This window comes from Macaca nemestrina, chromosome 7, assembly GCF_043159975.1.
Source record: "Macaca nemestrina isolate mMacNem1 chromosome 7, mMacNem.hap1, whole genome shotgun sequence".
In the NCBI taxonomy this organism is placed as follows: Eukaryota; Metazoa; Chordata; class Mammalia; order Primates; family Cercopithecidae; genus Macaca; species Macaca nemestrina.
In genome coordinates, this window is record NC_092131.1 from 67963016 (window position 1) to 67980221 (window position 17206).

Genomic DNA, 17206 nt, shown 5'->3' on the forward strand with positions numbered 1-17206 from the left:
GTTCATAAAACTCATTTCTGAGAAGTGGCTAACTTACCCATTTAGTCATGCAGATTTAAAGTAATGGGTTAAAGGCAACCTATAGAATAGGAGGAAATGTTTGCAAGTCATATGTCCAATAAGGAGTTAATATCAAAATATATGATATTTTGATACTACTACTCTCACAACTTAGTAGTAAAAACACAGATAACCAGAATAAGAAAATGCACAGTTAGCCTGATAGACATTTATCTAAAGAAGACATGACTGGGTGCGGTACATGTAATTCCAGCCCTTTGGGAGGCCAAGGCAGGTGGATCACCTGAGGTCAGGATTTCTAGACCAGCCTGGCCAACATAGCAAAACCCCATGTCTACTAAAAATACAAAAAATTAACTGGGTGTGGTGGTGGGCTTCTGTAGTCCCAGCTACTTGGGAAGCTGAGGCGGGAGAATCATTGGAACCTGGGAGGCAGAGATGGTAGTGAGCCAAGATCACGCCACTGCACTCCAGCCTGCATAGAGCAAGACTTCATCTAAGAAAAGAAAGAAAGAAAGAAAGAAAGAAAGAAAGAAAGAAAGAAAGAAAGAAAGAAAGAAAGAAAGAAAGAAAGGAAGGAAGGAAGGAAGGAAGGAAGGAAGGAAGGAAGGAAGGAAGGAAGGAAGGAAGGAAGGAAGGAAGGAAGGAAGGAAGGGAGAGAGAGAGAGAGAGAGAGAGAGAGAGAGAGAGAGAAAGAAAGAAAGAAAGAAAGAAAGAAAGAAAGAAAGAAAGAAAGAAAGAAAGAAAGAAAGAAAGAAAGAGAGAGAAAAGAGAAAGAAAGAAAGAAAGAAAGAAAGAAAGAAAGAAAGAAAGAAAGAAAGAAAGAAAGAAAGAAAGAAAGAAAGAAAGAAAGAAAGAAAGAAGGAAAGAAAGAAAGAAAGAGAAATTCACCAGTCTCAGCTTCAGGAACTCTTTGGAATCAATAGGAATAGAGTAGCACCAGCCCAAGGATGGCAGGGCAGAGGGGAGCAGGAGAAGATGCCTGCCCTCCCCAGGAAGCCATAGAGGGAGATTTGCTCCAGCTCACAAGTTGAAAGTCTTCGTTTTGAGGAATTTAATTATGGCTAATAGTGAGGATTAACTGCTTTTCACTGTGTTAGTATACTTTCTTCATTTGCTGTTTCAATCCCAAGACATGAGTGTATTAGATAGATATGCTTTACCCAACTTACCCCAGGTGGTTTAAACTAGATAAAGCACAACCAGAAAACTCAGGAAGGCTGTTCCTGCTCCTGAATGCTGATGGGTAGTCAGTGACCTCATGTGGAAAGGTCTTGGACTGCTTACACATCTTGTCGTAGGCTTACGGGTTTCACAAGCATCACTAAACTCTGTGTGTGGTATAATCTCCTTTTGTTTGTCCTACAACTATAAGGCAGTGTTTCTCAATGTGTGGTCCACAGACTTCCTACAACAAAAATCACCCTGAGTTCTTGTTAAAAAGGAATATTTCTGGGTGCTACTGAGACCTTCTGAATCAGGATCTCTGGGGCTGTGGCCAGGAAGTGACATTTTAAATAAGCTCCCAGATATTCTAAGTGTTGTTCTATACTCTCAGTAATTTGTGACATGCTCTTCTTCTTACAAGATCATGATGGTGATGATAATGTTGATGATGATGGAGGGAATGGGGAGGATGATGATGGTGGTGGTGATGGAAAATACAATAAAATTCCTTCATATGTCAAAAAAATACAATAGTCAATAAGCATAGCATATAAAAAGGTGGTCAAAATCAGTAATTAAGAAAACACAAATCAAAACCACAAAGATATATCACCTTACACATTTTAGCATGGTTGTTATTTTAAAAAAAGATAATAAATGTTAACAAGGATGTGGAGAAAAACTAATCTTTGTACACAGTTGGTGAGGATATAAATTGTACAACCATTATGGAGAATAGTATGGAGTTTCCTTAAAAAATTAAAACTGGAGCTACTATATGATTCAGCAATCCTACTTCTAAGTACACATTCAGAGGACTTAACATCAGTGCATTGAAGAGATATCTGCATTCCCCTGTTCACTGCAGCATTATTCACAATAGCCAACATATGGAAGCAACCTAAGTGTCTATCAACAGATGAAAGAATAAGGAATATGTGGTACATATAAACAATAAAGTACAATACAGCTTTAGAAAAGGAAGAAAATCCTGTCATTTATGACATCATGGATGAACCTGGGAGACATTAGGCTAACTGAAATAAGCCAGACACAGAAAGACAGATACTGCATGGTCTTACTTACATGTGGAATCTGAAAAAGTCAAACTCATAGTAGCAGAGAGTAGAAGGGTGGTTACCAGAGGTTGAGGGATAAGGAAATGGGGAAATGTTGATTAAAGGGTACAAACTTGCCATTATAGGATGAAAAAGTTCTAGAGACCTAATGTAAAACTTGGTGACTACTGTTAATAATAATGTATTGAATATTTGACATTTGCTAAGAGGGTAGATCTTGAGTGTTTGCAACATAAAGAAGGTAATTATTTGAAGTAGTTAATGTGTTCATTATTTGATGAAGGTAATCATTTCACAATGTACACATATATCAAAACATCATGTTGTATGGCTGTGCGCAGTGGCTCATGCCTGTAATCCCGGCACTTTGGGAGACTGAGGTAGGTGGATCACCTGAGGTCAGGAATTCCAAACATGGTGAAAGTCCATCCTACCAAAAATACAAAAAAGCTGAGTGTGGTGGCACACACCTGTAATCCCAGCTATTTGGGAGGCTGAAGCAGGAGGATCATGTGAACCTGGGAGGCAGAGGTTGCAGTGAGCTGCGATTGTGCCACTGCACTCCAGCCTGGGTGATAGAGTGAGACTCCGTCTCAAAAAAACAAAACAAAACAAAACTTATAATGATTCTTTACATAATAAACTATTAGGCAATAATTTTTTAAATATTAAACCATAATTAAACCAAAATATTTCATTTACATGGATGATCCTTCATTTTACTTACTCATCACTATTCTGCAAATATCAACTTGATGGCAGGCAAAAATACAGACCTGGGCAAGCATGTAAACTATCCAAAATCATGAAAGAAAAGGAACAAATAAAACACAACACTTACCTCATTTTATTACAAAATAATGCATCCATCTGCATTTCTGTATTAGGGTCACACATTTAGACCTCAGTTATCACAGACTGTATCATTTACTTAGAAAAGTAGCAGAGATGACTTTTTTTTATCATTTCTTTAAAATGAATAGAGTTATAATGAAGTTTAAACTACTGCTTCTCTAGAAATATTGAAATTACACACTGAAAAGGGCCAAATATAAGTGGTTAAATAAAATGAATCTATGAAATTATCCACAAATATTTAAAATTAACATATTTACATATTTGAATTCTTCATGTTTTCACTAATAATTTAAAAAAGAAATTCAGTTTCTCTCTAGAAATAATCAAGACAAAGGGAAGATAATCTTTTCAGAAAGTATTATTTATTCTGTAAATCCTTTAACAAGTCTATTGATAAAACAATAGATTGAATAGCCCTAGATCCAATTATGGAATTTTTAAAAGTTATTTAATTTTTTAATATGATGCTTGCAAAATATAAAAATATTATTAACATGTATCGCCATTTTTCAAACATAAATAACCCCAAATCCCAATTAAAATATTAAATTACCCATAATGACTCTATCTTCGCATACATCTCAAATACAACCATTTTTGCAGTTTTAAAAACAATTTTCCTACATGATTTTTAAGAGTATACATTAATTAAAGAAAAACATTGCTTAAAAATGTTAATATGTTTATAAAAAATAAATGTTGTGACATCTTCAGGAAAAAAATTCACTCCACATAATTTTTTAAGTATATCCAAATTGTTGCAGGTAATTGTTCATTGAATTTTTACTTTGTATAACAATATTCCATTATGTGCATTCTGCTATCAAAATAATTTGAGTCTTTTCATGTCTTTTGCTAATATGGTTACTATTAACTGAAAACATTTTGCATGTATCTCCTGGTATGACTGGAATAATATGTCTGTATTATAATCCTAATAGTGAAATTGCTGAAGCATACAGATTACCATGCTCAGCTTCACAAGATAATTCCCAATTATTTTCCAAAGTAGCTGTAGCAATTACGTGTTAACATTAGTGTATGAGTTTTCTTTGAGTCACATGCTTAGAAGCACTCATTACTTAATTTTTGCCATCCTAGATTTATGTAAAATGCTATGTCACTGTGATTAGCATTGTCCTGATTACTAATTAAGTTGAGAACTATTTCTTTCATTTATTGACCATTCCTATTTCCTGTAAAATGCTTATTATTGTGTTTGCCAATTCTTCTATTGACTTGTTTACTTTCAACTGACTTGTAGTTTTCTCCATATTGTAAATAATAATTATCTGAGGGTTACATGTTCATATGAAAAGTATTCTTCTACCCGGTTTGTGGTGTATCTTTTCATTTTCTTCTTCTGTGCCTTTTGATGTGCAATATTTTTAACAAAATGCAATAGAATTTATCAACCATGTTCTCTTTAAAAGTTGTCACTTTCATGTCTTATTTAAGAAATCCTTCCCCATCTTGAATTCATTTGTAAAAATTCTATATTTTCTTCTAAAATTGTTCCATTTGCTTTTGGCATGCAACTGCCACTACCTCCTCCTGTTCCTCCTTGTTTTTAATTGGGGCCTTTTTACTTGATCTAAGATTTAATCCATAGTGGTCATGTTGTAGCATGCGAATAATGACTTTGACTCTGTTTGAAATACAAGGGGAAACTAACAGAAATACATTTATCAGTAGTCCACAGATTCACATACAGAGATCTATTGTCTATTAACAGAGACTGTGCTTTCTTTTAAAGTTTCCAGATATCACTGGCAAAATCTATTGGTAAGTTTGGGGACCAAAAAAACCCAAAGTAATTACAAGATATAAAATTGTCTTGTTAAAAATAATCACCAAAACTTTAAAGAATAGAAAAAAAAAATAACAAAGTATAAGGCAAGTACAAGACAGAAAACCACCTGGTAATTAATAAAACACTCAGAATCTTGAATATGGTAGAAAATCAACACTATAATTAAACAGAAAATAACTTCTAGAACATTACACACAAAAAATCCTTAGAGCCAAAATCCTCATTCAGAAGTAAATAAGAAAACACAAAAGAGAAGAAACAAAACTTGCCAATCAAGAATTCAGAAAATTAACAGCAAAGCATACTTGAGGAAATAATAATGAATGTATTAAGAAGATAAAATATAATTAATGTATTAAAATAAGGTGTTGATAAATTAAAACTATTTTTAGAGGCCAGGCACAGTGGTTCACACCAATAGTCCCAGTAATTTGGGAGGGTGAGGCAGAAAGATCACTTGAAGTCAAAAGTTTTAGACCAGGCTGTGCAACAAAGCAAGACCCTATCTCTGAAAAAGTAAAAATTTAAAAAAAGTTAGCTAGTTATGGCAGCACATGGCTGTAGTTCACCTACTGGAGAGGCTAAGGCAAAAGAGTCCATTGAACCCAGAAGTTTGAGGTTACAGCCATGATTGTACCACTGTACTACAGTCTGGGGAACAGGGTGAGACCTCGTCTCTAAACTGAAAACAAACAAACATACTATTTTTGGGGTGGGAAAAACTAAACAAATCAATATCTGATGTTTAGAAACATAATTTCTAGCAAAGTTAGAAAAGAATAAAGATATTCAGGCATTTGTAATTGTTCCAAAGAATATCACTGATATAATATTTTCCATTTTTGTTTAATTTGGCTTATTGATTTTTATTTAATTATGAAAGTTATCAAAAGGAATGAAAAACTATAATATAAAATCAAGCAAATTAAACAAAAAGGTGAAAACTCTATACCTCTTGTTAATAAGCTTGGTCTAATATTTATAGCACATTTTATTTTCTTTGGACATCACCTATACATTCTAAGGAACTGAAAGTTCAAGTACACTAGCATCATTTCCATAGCTATATAATGGTAGGACTCTTTACTACACATTGAAGGTATTACCTGCTAGTTTCTACATACTCCTCTTCTCAGAAACTTTAAATAGAAAAATAATCACCCTATGCTCATCTGCCAGAATATTTGCCTTTTATCTCTACTTTCTAAAATATAACTACGTTAAACAAGAGATTGAACTATCAAGACAGACTCATACAAATAGAATACCTTGCATTTTACTTAAAATTTTGAGGATACACACACTGAAGATGCTCAGATACCACATAGGAAGGTCTAGAACTTTGAGTATAGTTAATTTCTGTGCACATGAGACACAGTCTTGGGTCTCTAAATGAGATACACGAAACTACCACATACAGCAGGGGGCATTAAGGTTATAAAACATCTCCATTTTATACCCTGTTAGTTGCATGGCTTATATATTATTTTCTAGAGAACCATGCCTTTAAAATGGATAGATCTTTGGCCATTCCTCCTGCCAGTGGATTCCTACCAGCTACCATATGCCCTTCTGCCCTTAGGCTGGGAATACATTCTGGCTCTGTTTCCCTGGTTCTGGGCTTCATGTAGAACAGTTAAGCCACTTCCTGCTGTTGCTCAGGCTCCTACCAACTCTCCCACCTATAGGCCTTCCCTTCTAACTCAAGTGCTTATTTCAAGTTATTTTCTAAAGCAAGGATAGTTTCTCCCCAAGAGAAATATCACTGTCAGTAGTTAAAATAATAAAATTCCAACCCCTATTACATTTGTTAATACTTTGGATATATGGTTTTGTATCCTTTTAAAAATAAATTATATTGTGAGCATTTCACCATGTCAATAAAATTTACACAAAAACTGTACATCACAGAATATTACATCATCAGAGTCAGTAAATGTTTCTGGGAAAGGGTTGTGTCAGGAACATGAAGGACATGAGAGGGGCAGGACCCAAGAAGGCTTATGGCCTCACAGGTGAGTTCTATGAAACATTTAAAGAAATAATGTCGATTCTTCTCAATGCCTTCCAAAGAAAATGAAGAAGAGGGAACATGCTTCCAAACTCCTGATCTGAGGCCAGCATTACCCTGATTCCAAAGAGAGGTAAAGATGCTATAATAAAAGAGAATTACAGGCCAATACCCCTGATGAACATAAATGCAAAAATGTTCAACAAAATATTAGCAAACCAAATTCAAGAACACATTTAAAGGATCATACACCATGACCAAGTGAAATTTATCCTTGGGATGCAAAGATGGTCCTACACGCATCAATCAATATTATGCACCACATTGAGAGGATGATAAATAAAAATCACACAATCATTTCAATAGATGCAAAAATAGTATTTGACAAAAGTCAATCCCCTGTCATGATAAAAACTCTCAACAAATTGGCTATAGAAAGTGTACCTCACCATAATGAAGGCCGTATAAGGAAGGCCCACAGCCATTGTCATGTGCAATGGCTACAAAGTGAAAGATTTTCTTCTAAGATTTAGAACAAGGCAAGGGTACTCACTTAGGCCACTTTTATGTAATATTGTACTGAAAGTAGCAGCCATAGTAATTAGGCAAGGAAATGAAAAATAAGAGGCCTAAATCAGACAGGAAGAAGTAAAATTATCTCTTTGCAGATGACATAATATCATACATAGACAATCCTAAAGACTCAACCAAAAAACTGTTGGAAATAATAAACAAATTATATAAATCTGTAGGACACAAATTAACATAGAAAAATCAGTAGCATTTCTATACATTAACAACACATTATTCAAAAAGAAAATTAAGAAAATAATTCCATTCACGATAGCATCAGAAAAAAAATAAAGCACTTTCACATAAATTTAACTAAGGAGGTGAAATGTTTGTACAATAAAAACTACAAAATATTGATGAAAAAATTAAAGCACGCACAAGTAAGGGGAAAGGCATTTTGTGCTTAGATAGAAAGAATTAATATTGTACAAATGTCCATACCACTCAAAGTGATCTACAGATTCCAGTTTAATTCCAGTGAAAATCACAATGGTATTTTTTACAGAAATATAAGAAGTAACCCTAAAATTTATATTGAACCACAAAGGACCCCAAATAACCAAAACAATCCTAAGAAAGAACAAAGCTGGAGCCATCACATATCCTGATTTTAAAATATACTATAAAACTACAGTAATTAAAACAGTATGTTACTGGTAGAGAGACAGACCCATAGGCCAATGGAACAGAATTCAGAGCCAGAAAATTAACCCATGCATATATATAGTCAATTGTTCTTCAGCAAGGGTACCAAAAATACACAATAGAGAAAGGGTAGTCTTTTAATAAATGGCTCTGGGAAAACCAGATATATGCATGCAAAAGAATGAGATTGGACCCTTACCTTACACTATACACAAAAATTAACTGAAACTAGATTAAATAATTAAATGTAATGCCTGAAACAGTTAAAATCATAGAAGAAAACGTAGGTGGAAAAACCTTTTGGGAATTGGTCGTGGCAATAATTTATTGGATATGACACCAAAAGCATAGACAGTAAAAGCAAAATAGATAACTGGTACTAACATGGGTCTGCACAGCAAACAACAATGACAACAACTAAAACCTACAACAACAGAGTAAAAAGGCAACTTACAACATAGAATAAAATATCTGCAAACCAGATATCTGATAGTTAACATCCAAAATATATAAAGAACTTCTTCAACTTAGCAGCAAAAAATCAAATAACCTAATTTTTTAAATGGGCCAAGGATTTCAGTAAACATTTCTCAAATGAACACACACACAATTTAATATATATACCATTTATATATACCACTTATATATGATATATATGATATATATCATATCATGTATGTGATGTCCAACATCATTAATTATCAGAAAACTAAAAATCAAACCATACTGAGCTGTAATCCCACACCTGTTAAGTTGGCTATGATCAACAAAACAAAACAACAAAAGATAACAAGTACTGGTGAGGATGTGGAGAAAGCAAAACCCTTGTGTACTGTTGGTGGAAATGTAAAATGAAGTAGTTGCTATGGAAAACAGTTCGGAGGTTCCTCAAAATTTAAAATAGAAATCCCATATGATCCAGCAATCCTACCTTGTTGCATTTATGCAAAAGAATTGAAATCAGGATTTCAAAGAGATATTTGCATTTCAATATTCATTGAAGCATTCTTCAAAATAGGCAAGTGTGAACATCCAAAGTGTCCAATGACAGACACATGAATAAAGAAAATCTGGTATATATAAACAATAATTTTAAAAGAAGGAAATCTTACCATCTACAACAATATGAAACTTTGAGGACATTATGCTAAATGAAATGCACCAGTTACATATATACTGCATGATTCCATTTATATGAGGTGTCTAAAATACATAAATGCATAGAAGCAGAGAGTACAATGGTACTTGCCAGGAGCTGGGGGAAGGGAAAAATGGGGAGTTATCAACACGTATAAAATTTCAGTTATGCAAGATGATTGATTTGTAGAGATCTGCTTTACAAAATTGCACCTATAGTTTAAAAAAACTGAATTGTACACTGAAAAATTAAGTGGGTAGATCTTATGTTAAGTGTTCTCACCACAGTATAAGATGAATAAATGGATATTCTCACACCCCTCACAAAAAAAAATAGAACTGTGACCTAAAAGAGTCATCATGTGGTATTTGTTGAGAGACCACATCATTAATTATTTAAGCATTAATTATAAATTATTAAAACATGAATAATATCGGGACACATGATTCTAGTACCTATAAATATATTAGGTGGAGGAATTATTATGTTGAATTAAAGACACATGCATACTTGTCTATATGTTTTCTAGCTGTAAATTTCTTCTTATATCTATTTACTTTTCTCATTTTGATTCCCTGTATAACCTTGTGCAGTATCTGCTCTTTTTTCTTTGGGGGTTGCTGATTTTGATTTATTTTCCAAATTTGTTTTATCTCTTCCTGTTCACACTGATCATTGCCTATCCTAGATCACTGCTATGCAAAAGTAATCACAGAGCTGCTGCTTGTTCAGTGGCAGAAATCTGTAAACTTTGGCTAGTCTGTGGAAATTCTAAGAAAGAGTACAAAGAAGCAATAGAAATTTAAAATATGCGCACTTACATTAATAGCAATAATGAAAGCCTTTGATGAGCCCATCAGTAGACTCAATACAGCTAAGGAAAAATCACTGAGCTTCAAAATAAGTCAGTATAACCTTCCTAAATTAAAATACAGAGAAAAGAAGAAAAAAACAATAATATTAAAGAAGTATAGAAAAACATCAAAGGTATAGCATATGTATAACTTAAATACAAAATGGAAAATAAATTTTTAAAAACTACCATAAAATTTTGAAGTGATTACTGTCAAATATAATTAACCACACATCTAGGAAACTTAGAGAGCAACAATCACAATATGTACCGAAAATACTACACCTAGGCATACCATATTCAAACTGCAGACAATCAAATACAAGGAGAATATCTTTAAATAATAAGAAAAAACACGAGGCAAATAATACTTTATCTATTATGGAACAAGAATAAGAATTATAGAAGTATTCTCACCAGAAACAATGCAAGCAATGGGAGAGGTGAGCAAAATATTTGAAGTGTTGAAGAAAAAATACTAAAAATTTTATATCCAGTAAAATTGTTCCTCAAAAATGTAGAAGTAAAGACTCTCAGACAAAAAACAACTGAGGAAATTCATGACCAACAGACTCTCTACAAGAAATGTTAAAAGAAGTTGGTTAGGCAGAAAGAAAATAATAGAAGAAAATTAGACCTACATAAAAAAAGAGTATAAGATAAGGAATAAATCAAGGTTAAAATTATATTTAATATTATTGATCTAAAAGAGAACTGTTTAATGCAGCAATAGTACAATATGTTGGGTGATTATAGCATATGGGTAAGGGGAAAAAATGCCAGAAATAATACAAGGGTTGAGAGGAGAATGCGAGAATACTGTGTTATAAGTTGTGTTGCATTACAATTGAAGTTCTGTAATGTTATTTGAAGGTAGACTTACATAAGTTTAAAATGCATTCTGTAAATTTAGGCCAACCACAAAAGAAGTTATAAAAAGAAACTGTGATAAAAGAGAACACAAAGTGGAATCACTTAAAAACCCCATCTCTAATGTGTGTGTGTGTATATGTGTGTGTGTGTATATATACGTGTGTGTATATATATGTGTGTGTATATATACATACATATATATGCGTACATATACACACACATATATACATATACATATATACATATATTGTGTATATATACACGTGTGTGTGTGTGTATATATACACACATATATACATACACACACACATTAGATATAATATATATATTCCCAAAACCTCATCTCTAATATATATTACACTATATATTAGATATATATTAAAAATAACTTACAAAGCAGGAAATCTTACATGTATATAACTTAAAAATAAAGAAATCTTAATTTATATGGAAATATACATATAAATCTGTAGTCCCAGCTACTCATGCTGAGGTGGGAGGATTGCTTGAACTCAGGAGGTGGAGGTTGCAGTGAGTCAAGATCATGCCACTGCACTCCAGTCTGTGTGATACAGTTAGGATCTGTCTATATATATAAATTTGTGGGGTACAGCTAAGCAGTGTTTAGAAGGGGGATTTATAGCATATAATTATTTTATTGGGAAAAAACTTCTAAAATCAATAACCTAAGTTTCCACCTTAGGAAACAAGAGAAAGAAAGGCAGTTGAAGCCTAAAGCAAGAAAAAGTAAGCAGCAGAAAAAGGAAAAAATTAAAACTAAACTCAAAGAAATTGAAAATCCATGAATAATAGAGAAAATCAATGAAATCAAATGAAATGATAAGCAGTCTTTTGAAAAGATGAATAAGATTGACGGAATTACAGCCTGGCTAATAAGACAAAAAGAAAGAAAGAGACACAGACAGAGAGAAAGATAATCAGTATCAGAAATAAAATAAAAAAGAAGTTATCATTACTAATCATGTAGACCTTAAAAGGATAACAAAAGAACACTATAAACAACTAAATGCTCACAAAATTGACAACCTAGATGCATAGACCAATTGCTTAAAAAACACAAACTATCAAACTCAAAAAGAAATAGAAAATCTGAATAGTTATATATATTTTAAAGAAATTGAATCAATTGATAATTTTGCAAAAACGAAAACACCAGTCTCCAACTCTGCCCTGAAGAAGTCTGCAAGAAATTTTACAGAAGTTTTACCACTTCTTAGCAATCTCTTCCAGAAAATAGAAGCAGAGTGAGCACTTCCCGGATCATTCTATGAGACCAGCATTATCCTAAGATCCAAACCAGATAAAGACATTACGAGAAAAAAAAACTGCAAATCGATATTTCTCAGTAACATAAATACAAAAACCCTCAACAAAATATTAGCAAATTGAGTACATAATTGCATAAAAATGTACACAGTAAAAAAATAAAACTTATTCTACATATGTAAGGCTGGTTCAACATTTCTTCAAAAATCATTCAATGTAATCCACTACTTAAATACACTAAGGGAGAAAAATCATATGATCATGTGAGTTAATACAGAAAAATTATTCAGAAAAATCCAATATCTATTCATGATAAAAACATTAACTTTATTAATAACATCTACAAAACATCCAGAGCTAAGTTATATCTAATGTAAGAGATTAGATGCTTTCTTCCTAAGTTCAATAAAAAGGCAAGGACACCTTTTCTCACCACTCCTATTCAACATCTTATTGCAAGTCCTACCTAGCTCAATAAGACAAGAAGACAATATAAGATCAAAAGGAATCAATGAAATATACTTATTTTCAGATGGCATGGTTGCCTACGTAACAAATCTTTAAGGATCAACAGAAAAAACTCTTTTGGAAATAATTTTAGAAATAAGTGTGTATGGCAGAGTCACAATATAAAAGGTCAATATACAAAAGTTACTTGTTTTCTTATATATCAAGAATGAATAATAGCATAAAAGTAAAATAACTTAGGTATAAATATAGCTAAATATGCACAGGCTCTACCTACAAAAAACTATAAAACATTGGGAAAAAATCATTAAACATAACCTAAAAGAATGAAGAGATACTCCATGTTCATGGATTAGATGATTCAATATTGTTAAGATATAAATTCTTCTAAATTTTTCTATAGAGTCAGGGCAATTTCTATCAAGGTCTCAGAAAGTTAATTTTGCATATTTTGAAAACTGGCTCTTAAGTTTGTATAGAAAGGCAAAAGATCAAGTATAGTCAGAATGTTTAAAAAGAACGCATTTGGGGCCGGGCGCGGTGGCTCAAGCCTGTAATCCCAGCACTTTGGGAGGCCGAGGCGGGTGGATCACGAGGTCAGGAGATCGAGACTATCCTGGCTAACATGGTGAAACCCCGTCTCTACTAAAAATACAAAAAACTAGCCGGGCGTGGTGGCGGGCGCCTGTAGTCTCAGCTACTTGGGAGGCTGAGGCGGGAGAATGGCGTGAACCCGGGAGGCGGAGCTTGCAGTGAGCCGAGATCACGCCACTGCACTCCAGCCTGGGAGACACAGCGAGACTCCGTCTCAAAAAAAAAAAAAAAAAAAAAAAAGAACGCATTTGGAAAACTCACTTACCCCAATCAAAGGGTCCCACTTTAACGAAGAACCTAAGATCTCGTAGAACTTATGTAATCACATTGTCTAAATTCCCTCTTAACATAGAGACTTATAATCTGGCTTTTACTCTCTAGATATACCACGTTAACACTCAGATTCTGATCTGAGTGAGGAAGAAGACAGGACACAAGATATCCATTTGCCTATATGAATTGTGTCAAAGGCAACGTTGTGTTAGGTTTGTCACTCTAATAGTGGTTTCCTGTTATGGTAGATTTTGGATTAAAGTAGAGGTAGAGGTTACTGGAGCCTGCAACACCATTGATATCTATTTGATTCAGAGTTTTCTGAGTAGCAGAAGCATTTTAGTTCTGTGGTCTGATTAATGGAGTTGTTCCTGGAAGATCAGTTTAGAGTCCTCAGCCATCCCAATAACTTTGAACTATTAATACCCTTTAACCAATTTTTTTTCTTACACCAGCTAAGGTAGTTTCTTTTGTCTGAAATAAATGGCATAAAACAAAAATTTGAGCAGTTTGTAAATGCCTATTATTGGTAGGTGGGCTCCATGGCCTACAGTGTGTTTTAGCTTTTGAAATATTCTTGCTACTAAATTATATATAATCTTACACTAAGCTAGAAATGTAGTTAATCAACTTAATCTTCTAATTTCACAGGTCATAGAAATGCACTTTTAGAGAATCAAATATCCATTTTCTTATTTCATCCTTGCACTTGTTACTGACATGTGAGAATAGATCAAGCTTTATAATGTTGTATGGGGTTTATAAGAGGAAATTAAAGAAATATTTTTCTCTATCCATATTGTGTGAGCTATACAACTACACAGAAGTTTTCGAAAATACATGATTTAAGATTCAGAGAAATATTAGAAGACTTGATGACATCGATAATGGGTTGAGGCTAGAGTATGTCATTTTTCTTACCACATAAACTTTAATCTAGATAGAAAAGCAGGACAGCAATTTAAGGTGAAAAAAATCTTTATAAGTTAAATATAGTACTTATTACTAGAATGTTACAATTTTCTGAACTACACTCAAAAGAGATAGCTTTGAATGTTGTTGCTTATCATTTAAGGAAACTAATTATTCAATCTAAGCTACTTAAAATCACTTCACATAATTAACTGTCAGTGTCTGATATCATTACTAAACACTGTTAAATAAAATTATATGCCTGACAAAAGAATCCCCATATTTCCCCCTAAGACCTGTTCTCCCATTTTTGTATGCGTGGGCTCTTCTATTATATTCTGGGATAAAAACTAACAAGGTGTTTAGTGTGATCACAGCAGTTTTCACTCTGTGATTACATAGAGCTCAGGTGCTTATCAAGTTTACACTGAGCTGATAATACAAAATTCTCAGACAGATTATCAAAGGCAGGCTTTTAGGGAACTGCTCTATGCAAATTACACACTGCTGGGTTTTTTTGGGGGGGGTGGCAGGGGTGGCTTGTGGAGCTGGGGTTGTTTTGTTTTTTGCAGCTAGCCTGTTTCAGAGTTATCATTTTGACACAGAGAAAATTTCTTTTTCTGTCACTTCTAAGAAGGATCCTACAGAGGCAAATATGCCCCAAAATGCACAAGACTGGAAACAACTTAAAACATGTTCAGAAGCCATAAAGCATTTGTTGAAAAGAATGTTGATAAGACTTGTTTGTGAAATAGTGCACATCATGTTCTCAATCTCCTACTTTTTAAGAGATATAAAATATGTGATTCTATTTCTGAAATGTAGACTTGTGTTTAGAAAATAATCTGTAGGCTCAAGTAACACTTGAGATTAAATGGAAGTAATGTAAGTAGTTTATATTATAGTAGGACCTTTAAGACATGGCATAGGATCTACATCTACTATCTATTACAGTAGTCACTAGACATATGGAGCTATTTAAGCTTAAATTTAATAAAAACACAAAGAAATGTAAAACTGAGTTGACTATTACAAGTGTTCAATAGACACTTTGGCTAGTTGTTCCCATATCAAACAGCATAGATATAGAACATTTTGGCCATTGCAGAAAGTGCTATTAGACTGCACAGTTTACACATGTGTTCTTTGTAGTTTTGTGATCTAGTTGATGCTTATTTTTAAAAATTTTCTCAAAATTAAGACAGTCTGCCTTGTCACATTGTGATAAATAGCATCTACTCTTTGTGTTCCCTTACACATCATAAATTATAAAGTGCTTTATATCAACATGACCATGACTGAGGCTGTATTGTATGATTCAATCCTGCCAAAAAGTACAATGAAATGAGGATTACACTTAGGAATAAAGTAGCTTAAAAAATTAAAGTTAATGCATTTGGGGGAAAATGTTTAAATTCTTTAAATTGAGAAAATTTATACAAAATACTTTCAGGCTAGTGTTTAGGCAATAATTTTAATTAGAATGAGGCAAACATGGTATTCTCTTCAGAGACAAAACTTAAGTGCCAAAAAACTCAGTAATAATATTAAATAATATTTAATGTGATACTTAAAAAATATAAAAATTAATGCAAAGACATATGATGAACAAAAAGCCAAAATTTTAGGTTTTAAAAAAACGATCCAAACTTACGTTTGTATATGTCAATTCATTTACCTTCCCAGGCCTTGTTGCACCCTTTCTTTATTTAAAATTTAAATAACATGAAAATAAAATAAGATAACATCCTGTAATTTGTTAGGTCCTTGAATAGCCCATGTATTCTCTTGTATTAGACATGGATGTCTAGATTAATGAAAATTCCAGAAGATGGTAAAGTTATGTTATTAACTAATTTATATTATGAAATATTAAAAAGATGCTACTGTGAGGAGGAACTAATAACATGGTCACTCATACTGTAAATTTACTGTGTAAATAGGTACAGAATATTTGAAATACATTTAAGTTACATACAAATAACTATAATATTTTTCATAGTATTTTATGTGTTAATCATATTTTAAAAAACTGTAAAAGGGCCACCTTACATGTTTATTAAATATAAAACCTATGACAAAGAATTTCATCTCAGTATCGTGTGTCATCGTGATGTAGGATTTTTCTTCTCACTTTGCAAGCTGGGGACTCTCAGCCAGCAACGCCCCACCTGGGCCTCGCTTGGCCATGCTGGCGTGTACCAGCCTACCCCAGCTTGCCTGTGTTATAGCTTGTACCCATGTTCAGCAGTTCCTGTGCTCTTGTACCACATCCAGGAAGAATGAGGATATGCTAAACATTGAAGGATGAGGAGGGCAGAGTATAATTTTATTGAGTGATGAAAACAGCTTTCAGCAAAGCGGGGATGCAGGGTTGGTCCCTCTGTGGGAAGGCAGGCAAGTTTCCCCATGTGGCTGGGTCTGGGGCCTTTTATGAACTCAGAATGGGGAATGTGGGCTGACTGGTTTGTGAGTATGTAAAAAAGGTTAAAGTGAATACACCATACAAAGGTGGGTCTGACAGTGTTGTAAAACCACTTAGCAAAAGGCAGGTATATATAAAATAGGTGATAACTGGGGACCAATCAAAGAAAAGCTCAAACAAGAAGAAAAGTTCTCAGTCCAGTCCGAGGATTTAACT